This window comes from Neopsephotus bourkii, unplaced genomic scaffold (genome assembly GCF_033783945.1).
Source record: "Neopsephotus bourkii isolate Nb327-2 ecotype Australia unplaced genomic scaffold, CSIRO-AGI_Nbou_v1 NB_1760, whole genome shotgun sequence".
NCBI classification, from domain to species: Eukaryota; Metazoa; Chordata; class Aves; order Psittaciformes; family Psittacidae; genus Neopsephotus; species Neopsephotus bourkii.
In genome coordinates, this window is record NW_026902234.1 from 5,478,109 (window position 1) to 5,488,402 (window position 10,294).

General features: G+C 38.4%; 1 long non-coding RNA gene across 1 annotated transcript in view; it reads left to right on the top strand.

The window, feature by feature from the left end:
- Window positions 1-8,007, top strand: part of LOC133225353 (uncharacterized) — a 161,396-nt gene extending 153,389 nt beyond the window's left edge. The window contains exon 6 of the long non-coding RNA XR_009729111.1: window positions 4,985-8,007. This is a non-coding gene — a long non-coding RNA (uncharacterized LOC133225353). The remainder of the gene's footprint in view (window positions 1-4,984) is intronic.
- The last annotated feature ends 2,287 nt before the right edge of the window (window positions 8,008-10,294 follow it).

The following is a 10,294-nucleotide window of genomic DNA, read 5'->3' on the forward strand; positions in this document are numbered from 1 at the left end:
CAGAATCTAATCATAGGCAACTTAAATCTTTCCAACGTTACCCACATTAGTAATTGCAAAATAATAAACATGACAAAATTCAGATTAATAGGGCATCCTGCACAATTCAGATGGCAGGGAGAGCCCTCTGGAATTCTAAGAGTAATAGGTCTGTGTTTATTTCTCAACCAACGGCATAATGTGACTGATTTACAAGAGTTTAACTCAAGTGTTAATCTGACAGTGACGAAGAGCTTCTCAGTGGCAGAATCACTTACACTATCATATTAGTTGCCTCCTCTATTAAAGCAGTATGGTCGATAATTGGAATGCTTTTATGTCTAGTGGTTCTGACAAGGCTCTCTTTAGGTCACATATGGGCGGTCTGGCTTGCTGCACAGCTGAACAGTGGCAAATGATTTAAACTGAGAAAGTATTGTTCTCCTCGTATTATGGAGCAAGGGCGGTTCAAGGAAAGTAAGGCTCTGCACCGGCTACCTGCTGGTGTGTAGTAAAATAAGATGGACATGATACTGGGTTGGAAGTACAATTAAATCTATTTTGCACCAATGTGTTGGTGGACAGATGAGTTTCCACATGGCAGAGCTTTATGATCTTTAAGGTAGACTGAACTAATAGATTGGTGTGGAGCACACTGAAGTTACTAAGGATGAGAAAGCAAGCAGCAGTACATTTGAACTACAGGTTTCTCATATGCTCCACGTCATGCTGAGTTTTTATAGCTCCTGGCTTTCAAAAAGCCTGTTTCAAAGAGGTTTGCGCTAGACTGGGCATGCAGTTTTGCTCTGCAGATATTGTCGCTACCGATTTAGTGGAATGCAATTAGGAAGCCTAAATTAAGTGGTAATGGAGAACCAGCTCTTGAAACTGGGGTTTCCACGGCAACCACTGCTTACAATACAGCCTTCAGTTAGTTTTCCCACTTTATCTGCAAAATGCACAATTGAGCTTTAAAACAGCTTTGTGCTGAAAAGCACACTGTAAACAACTGTTTGCAATGAGAGTTTTACACTGTCTTTAAATACAACAAGCTATCAAATAAAATTTACTTGTCCATGCTAATAAAAAAAAAAAATCCAGGCAGTACAAAAAACTAAAAGGTCCAGAAACTTATTATTCATTCTGGAAATTTATATATAATACAAAAATTCAAGATCTTGTGGGTCCTCAATTTGTCTTTTAAGTCTTATCATTATTCCTCAATTTAAAGACACATAATCCTATATCTTTCATTAGTAAGAAGAACTGAGTGTTTTGTTACAAATACGGCATTTATCACAACAGCACCGATATATAGTTAGAAAGTGCTTTTCTTCTAATATGAGCTAATAAATGTGTATTTTCATCAGAGTTCCTTTAACATCTAGCAATCCTTTACAGATTTTTTTTTCATTTTTCCTTTTGTAATACGTTATTATATCTTTCTTAAATGTTCATATTTTATGGCAAATTAGTGCTGTGCCATCTCTGAACTGCTTAACATTCTTGATTACTTAAGGATCATAGCCCAACTTTTGCATCTTGTCAAATGTAACCACAGGTAATTAAATATGTGTAAAACCCAGGAAAGTGGAAAGGATGATGTTACGGTCATATGTGTAATTTGTATTAACCACCTTTTTCATTATAACCCCATCAAACTGAATCTCCAAACTGAAATTATGTATTTGCAACCAATTGTTTCTCTTCTGTTGTACTATCACAAGTCTTGGATTAATGCTGTCAGGTGATTTGTAAGAGCCGAGATCCTGACAGGTCTTAATTTTCCCTTTTTTTTTTCCCTTTTACAGTTACATGTTTTAATCACGAAAATCTAAGAGAAAACATTGTGTAAACTTCACTAAGATGATTTCAGAAGACACATCACTCAATTTTCATTTCTGGACTTTTAAGGCAGTGTTCTTTGGAAAAAGAAAAAACGCACCACCAAGGGATTGCACAGCAAGTCAAGACACACCTAATTTGTGTTTCAGCTGAAGTAAAGTAACCCAAGCACCTTGCAGACTTTCAAGGCTGACACACACACACGTGTGTGTGTGTGTTACAGCAACCATGCCAGGTCAATGGAGAGAGCAAAAGGGTGTGAGGGTGAAGGTGATGAGAAGGGGAGAGAAAGAATAGGTGTGGGTGCCTTCCCTTGGGAACCTGCTGGTCAGAGGACTGTATCATGGCATCCACACTCATGTATAAATCTGGATTTGATATAGTCTGCACGGACTTTGAACATGCCAGGCAGGGAAGCTTGCCCTTCACAGTACGAGTGCACTTTCAGCCGCAGTGATCAGGCTGTGACTATTCTGATCTGCTTGAAACAGCCTTTTCAGAGCTAACCAAAACAAGAATGAGGACGGGAAGGCTGACGCAAAGTTCACATCTTCTCTGCTGTGTGCCAGCACTAATGGGAGTTTCTTCTGTGATGGGTAGGTCATAAAACACACAGCTGTAGAGACTGTGCAGGGTGAACAAATCAAAGAACTTAGCAATAAAAATGATGTGTGTGCCAATATTATTTAATATTAACTTGTGAAAATTGTTAAAGAAACACATCTTTGTCATATATCAGTATTGGCTCTAAAGCTGAATCAACGGATTAATAGGGTTATTTGTAATGATATTGTCCTCATAAAGGCTTTATTATTTAGGAATCAGAGTTGGAAACTGTAATTTCTTTAATGATTTTTCATCACATAAATTAGCCTGCCTCAACTCCTCCGTCTAGAAGGCAAGAGGAGAGGTTGAGCTGGTCCCCATATTCATTCTTACACAAAATCTGCTCATTTGGATGGATCCCAAATTTTAAAGAAACAAGTTCCTGGAAGGAATGCAGAATACCAGTGTGCACAAGACTTTCACAGGGCATCTCGTTTCAACACTGACTGCCTGCATTTTATCGGAGTACTAAAGGACACATTGAAATTATTTTGTTCTGGCACCGGCACGCGTTGTGATGTGTGTGCATTCAATTGCACTTGACAAATCTTTGGGGCAAACAAAATGGTCTAATGTAAGGAAATATCTTACCATATTCCAAAATGACATTTTTAGACCAAACATGTGTTCAATTGATTTGCCTTCTCCAGAGATCACTTTTGAATCCAGGCCCGCGATAAGTAGGAGGGCAGGCTCTCACTGAAGGCCAGGCAGGTCAGCCGTGCTTCCGCTGGTATTTCCTGCGCTGCAGAGTCCCATACCTAACTGTACAAATAGCTCCACATGGCATCCTGAGAGTGTGCCAGGGAATTTTATGATCACATGCCAAGTATGGTTGTCAGGTTCCACTCCACTGCTGTGTGTGTATGTGTGTGCTCATATGTGTGTGTGGCTGGAGCTAACTTCAGACTGAGTAATTACCATAATCCAAACAGGGCCTTTACCATCTTATTTGCATTCAGCCAGCAGTGCTGTTTTTATCAGCACCACTACTGAATTGTTGCAAAGTTTTAATTATCTTGACAACTCTCTTTTTTTTTTTTTTTATTTGTTCCTGGTTTTTGGGTTTTTTTCTCCTACCCCCCTTGGGTTGTGTTTGGATTTCAGCAGTCACCCCCCTACGGCAGCAATCACATTTCTGCAATAGGAATTTTTCACACTTTTTCTAGTACAATTCATAGTAACCACCTCAAAGGCTGCTCAGAGTGGGGACAGAGGGAGAGGAAAGTTGTCTTTATTAATTAATGTCTAATATTTTTCACAGCAAAAGTCACTCCAAATGTCTCTTTTTAAATTGTATTTGAATCCCTGGTGTAACTTTACATATGTGTGTAGGCTCGCTGAACTGAAAGAAAACATTTACTATGCAGAAAGCTACCGCCTTGCATATATGTTTGCCAGACTAGAGCTTTAGTTGTCATGTTTTCTGTATTTCCATAATCTTTTGATTTAGGATTAGTATAAAATGTATCATGTCACTTACATTTGCTCTTTCTCAAACACTCCATGTTTTCAGTATTTGAATGCAAAGTTAGGCAAATTCAATCTTGAAATAAGACACCATTTCCTAGCAGGAAGTGTAATTAAACACTGGAAGAGCTTACCCAGGAAGGAGATGGACTCACCATAGCTTGGAGTCTTTAAAAAAGGATTAGTCAACTTTCTGAAAGACATGATTTAATTCAGGTTCTGGGAAAAGATTCTAGTGTATGCGCACAGGAGGTCAGACGAGGCAGTCTCTGAAGTCCCTTTCGACTTCTGAGCCTGTGGGCCTAGAAATCTGGGTTCAGCTATGTTTTGGTTCACATTTAAAGTTCAGTTATAACATCTACATACAGAAATTGTCTCCTGGAAACATTAAGGCAAAATATTTTTCAAAATGGTGTTGTCTGCTGAAGACAATTAGGTTTTGCTTGCTCGGTTTTCCATTGACTTTTGTTTTGCTTTTATAAGTAGTTAAAAATCACAAATGGTAATGTGATACAAATACAATACTCCAGTATGAGATCATTATGGAGGAATAGAAGGCTTTACAACCTAAAGATTCACAGAACAAATGAAAAAAATCTTAGTCTGTTGGATTCTCAGGTGCAATAAAAGTTTTAAAAATAAACACCGTTAATATTTTTCTAACTGTAGAATACTATGATTGTATTTAGCTTCTCATCTCTTATGAAGTTTATGCATCAGATTCAATATAATTGCTATCAAATGGTACGGTAGCATTCTGTTATCCTGAAAGGTAAACAAATTTTGTTTACCAGTTGTTAGACATTTGTTTGTCTGCAGTTTGGTCCTATGAACACCTTATCCTTGTTTTCCCTTTAAAAGGAAAAAAAAAAATAAAGGTAAGAACCATTAGGGATTTCTCTTTAAATCCAGCAATCTATGCATACTCCTAAGAATCAATGCTCTGTAAGCTGTCTGGTGTTCTGCAATAAATTCTAGCTTTTATAGACTTTCGCTGGGCCAGGTAGCTGCTAATGCCATAGAAATTGATTATTTGTGGTGTTCTTATCACTGCTTAAAATATCTAATTGCTTTTTCTCCACAGATTTGGATTTGGCTTGCTTGATGCTGGGCAATTAATGAAGGAAGCCCTAACTGGACAAATGTTAGTCTCCTGAGACAATGTGTTGTTGATAACAGGCCTGATTTGAGCAAGTTTAGTAGAATTCAATTTTAATAGTATTTAAAGGCACAAGCAGGACACATATCACTGAGTTTTGGGCTGGTCTGTTTGGCTTTTAAGTCCGTTGTGCTGCCAAAGTTTATTCCCATTAAGTATTAAGCTTTGCAGAGCTGCAAAAACACATATCTCTCAGCTGTAGAGACACGCAATTTGCCTCAGTATAACAAGTTTTGTCCAAAATTTACCTTTTTTCTTTCATACTTATGCGGACTGGGGTATGTATTTCACCACTGTATGACTGTTCCTGTGGAGGAATTATTGCACTCTGATTATTTTGAACCCTAAAAATTGTTGATTGAGGTAAAGAAGAGACAAGAAGGTACTGCAATCAGTTCTCAATCTAGTGAGAGCAGCCTTCTTTAAAGGCAGCCAATCCTTAGCCGAAAAGCTGTATGCAGTTTCTGCTGCTCCTGTAGGATTTTTCACATAGATGTGCCTGTGTCATTTATGTGAAGTTAAGTACGAACCATTTTTCACTGCACTACCGAATCAAGATAACCACCAAACACCAAGTCACTATCTTACTGGATCACTGCTTTGAGCGTGAAATTGAGCTCACAGCGCAGTCACAGATCCAGCTGAGGAGCAAAGACATCTCCCATCCCACCAGAATACTGTACTCCAAGATGTTTCCCTTCTTCATCAAGATGAAGCAATGACATCTAAAGTCAGTAGGATCTAGAGCTCTTTCCTCTTTCCAAGAGTTCCCATTTTCTAGAGACAGGTAAATCAGAAGGAAGAAGGTTTTGCATTTATGCACCTTGTATGCTTGCTAACCACAGTGCCAGTCTTTCTTTCTTTCTTTCTTTGTCCCCAAAAAGGGTTATTAAAAGGAAGTATAGTGGCTAGCTCCCTGATGGTCTAGGCATGGCACTCTGCATTGATTTTAAGCACCAGCTTGCAGAAGTGACTGCAGACACCTGTGCTTGTTGTCATTTAAACATTATGTGTGGAAAGGTGGAAATCTCAGAGTGGGAATCAAATTGGCTGCATGGAGAAAGGCTCAAGCATGAGGACTATGCTCCACCACATACCTGTAATCATAGCCCCTTTTAGCGATGTGGCGCCAAGCTGGCTGGAGTCCTCTCCTCAGGCTGACACTAACAATATTTGATTCAAATAAATCAATAAATCCACTCTTGCATTTTGCAGCATTATCACAGTCATAGTAGTGATGCTGTAAGCCAGTCTTTTACCTAACTGCCTTGTAGGGGTTTAGGCAACATTTCACATATGAGGACAACCCACAACTCTCTAGACCCAGGACTGTTAGCCTTGTCATTCCTGCCTTGCAGGGATACCCCTTAGACACAATGTTCTGAATCAGAGTGTTCCATCTCTGTTGGAGACATGCCACACTTCAAGAAGCAATTTAAGGTTTATTGGTCTAGAGAAAACAAAAGAGGTATCATAATCATTCTTTTTTCTGCTGTGCAGTTACAGAGCTGTTACCTAGGAGGAACCCATCTCACAAGCCAAGGCATGTCGTCACTTATCTATTTTAGCCAGATTAATGTTAGTATAGACTATGCAAATGCCTGATTTTGTACAGCTATGGGTTAATGCCTTCTGCATGTTTTCCAGGCATTTCTATTAAAAGGACAGGCATTCACTAGAAATGTTCAATCCTGTGGAATGGCTGCTTCCCAAAGATGTCTCCTCCATGCAACCCTGTTGTGATTATCCAGCAAAGCAATGGCTGGGAGTTACACCCCTGAGGAACAGGAGCACTCTCCCTTTTCTCTGGGTCAATGTTCCTATGTAAAAGGCACAGCAAGGAACACTGTTTCTCAATATTGTACCTACTCGAGGCTCCTGCAGGTGTGATTAATTAGGTGTGATTAATTAAACCACAAGTCATGACCTTTTTTTTTCCTGTCACATTACTTATAAGCAAGGGGCAGTCCATGAAGTTAAATGGTATAGGATAGTACATTTTGAGGAAATAGAAATGAGTTGTATTGCATGTGGTCAGCCTATGGGATTTGCTGCTACAGGTGACCCTCTGATAAATAGGGTTCCTTGGCTGGAAAGACTAGTTGTTAATGCTATTACCATAATAGATGGAACCAATCCTATATCCCTGGGACTTTTGGGTGAACTGGGAAGGCAGAAGTGAGTCCTACTTGGCTAATAAAGTAAGACCAAATGCTCCACGTGCTGGGAAGTCAGGCAGGAATGTTGTTCTCCACGGACAGCAGCACTGCACTATTAGCTTGATCTATGACTTGCCATTTCGTGGTTTGGCTGTTTGCTTATTTGTCTGTCTTCTTAATCCCTCAGGAAAATGCTATACTGGGTTTTTCTGTTGACTGAATGACTAGGCTTGGGCAGAAGATATAGCCGCTTTCTTCTCTGACCTTTATATCAAAATTGATTAACAATAATTCTTTTACAGAAAAAGACTGACAATAAGATGTGGATGTTCATCTTTAATGAACAAAATTATCACCTTTACCAAAGTGGAAACCAGCCAACTTTGATGGTGCGACTGACCACCTTCTTAGCAATAGCTGAGTATTTGCTTCATCTTGAAATGGTAAAGTAGTGCTGTATCCATACATAAGATGAAGAACCACCTGTTGTTCTAGTCATTTTTTTCTCTCATTTGTATGATTTCTTGAGACCTTTCTCATTACTTGCAGTAGCAGGATGTGCTGGCTAGTATTTACGCAGTCAGAAATTCTAACTTAGAATTAGAGCCTTTACAATACTGTCAAGCATTCAGAACTATGTTTATGTATTTTAATCCTTGTAAGGTAAGGAGTCCATTCATAATCTAATTGGTTTAGTTTATTGTTATGTTTGCTATTTTACAGAATAGTTCACTGGAAGGTGCCTACTCTATAGTGTTCTGACTTCTTAATGAAACATTTTATCTAAAAGATTCTTTCTTTTTAAATTATGAAAATTCTTTCCTGATCTCATTAAGCCCCCAAAAAGATGAAGTGTTATTTTTCCGTTTCATTTGTGACAGTAAATTTAAGCACACCTGTGGCAAACTAATTGCTATGTCATGGGGGGGGGGGGTGTTGTTATACAGAGCAAGCCTGTTAACTGTGAATGTGAAGAGATGAGGCAAGCAGAAAACCAAAGAGAAGCGTGAAGAGCTTTGCTGCCATATCGTCTATGACACCATCAGCTCCTAGCTTTAGGATTGGTGAGTAAAAAGGTAAGTAACAGAGACACTATTATTCTACAAAGAAGGAATAATTCAGATGAAATTTAGAAAATGTAAAAGGCTTGTAAATACATTCTCATACACTTTATAATGACAACATTATCGAGAGAGCTTCGTTTGTCTTTTAATTTCAGATCCTTACAGTGGAACAGTATTATGCAGAGGTCTAAATAATAATGTCCTTGATCTTAGCAAGTATTGCCATAGCACTAGTATTGCCATTTTCCTGATGAAAGAAACCACTCTGTTATACCAGTTAAAGATTCACATTGTATCCTTCATTTTTGTACTTAAACCAGATTTGGGCATTTCAGTGTTCATGCAAATTGCAGCATCTTTCAGAGTTGTGCACTTTATAAGACACTTTGTTAATTGCAGAGGTAATAGACATCATCACCTTTGTTTAACCACGAAAGTGCTGATTTTCAAATTACTTGAAGTTTTAATTATTGTGATTACAACTCAGTACTGCCTCCATGACATTTCACATACAGACATTACTTCAGTGTAAACCACTTAGGATAACAGAAATAAAGAGTTTTTATCTGTATATTCATAGTATACTGGAAATCGAGAGGCCAGGACTTCTTACAAAGACTATCCATTGCTGTTATTCCCCTCCGCGGATATCCATGCTACATTCCCTTCCTCCCTTACATACCAGAGCAAGAAAATTGATTCACTCACTAGCAGGGTTTCAGTGGTCTTCTTTATCACACATAAGTTTTAGTGCTGCTCAAGAGTGACCTTGAAGAAGACATGGAGGATGTCTGGAATATTCTCTGTCTCCCATTCCTTCTTTTACCCAAGGCAAGAGAAATGCACTTGGCCCAGGGGCCATCATCCTTTCTTTCTTCAGGCCTGGCCCTGATGGACAAATATAGACATAAACCAGAGAGTTCGGTCTGCCTGAAATCTAGTCTGTTTGCATAAAAGAGCCTTTGTCAGCATTAAGTGCTGGCATTAAATGCCAGAAGTGGAGGAGTTTTGGAAAGAGCAGTAAAAGACCCCAGTAGATGAATCTGTACTTTGAAGAAAATTCTCTTCGAAAAGATACAGAAAGGGACTAAACAAGGCAGGATGAGAAGCAAACAGAGAGGGAAAGTAATGGCAAAAAAAAAAGTCAAACATTAAATATTCCTTTTAACTGCTGTCAAAGATGGAGATTATACATGACAAAACATCCGAATCCTCTACCACAAGTCAGGACTAAGGCTGACTTCATCTTTAATTTCAGTGGTCTCTATAGAAAGGAGCCAGTCAGTTATTCTACATACTAGCATCACTAATAGACCAAGCAGATGGTTTTGTTTTATTGCCTGAATGCTGTAATATTTTACTGTAAATATATAAATAAGACATTCACTTGCCTTATACAAGTTCCTTATGTACTTTATAATAAACCATTTTTGAAAGAAGAATGTTGACCAGCCCTAGCCTAACACCATTCAGACAATGAATTCAATACTGGCACAAATCCCATCCATTAATAAGTCAATGGTATTACATTTACAATTTGAAGGATAAAGGCAAAAATGCAAGAGATGGAGCAATAAGAACCATGTGGTCCCTCCTTTCAATGGTCTCATCCAGAGCCTGTTAAATTAATGTACATTCTCCCTTTGAATGTAATGAGCTTTGCCTAAGTCAGAAAATATTGAAAATGAATAGCAAGAAAAAGAACCACCCTGTTTACGTTTGTTGGATTATATCCATAATAAACTTGTAAAAAATGAAAACAGTAGAAAACATTAAAACATATCCAAATACTAACTTTATTTTAGAATTCAAGATGATATTGTTTCCTGATCTAACATAAGTACATGATGTCAGAAACATCAGATTTTTCCCAAATCTTTACTGAAAACGTGCCACTCCCCATCATCAAATACTTTATCTTGGTTTCTTCTTGTAGCTTTTCCTTCTAGAGATATGAATCTTTGAGCAAGCAGTTATGAATATCAGGCAGCAGTCTGGAGCACACTACCACT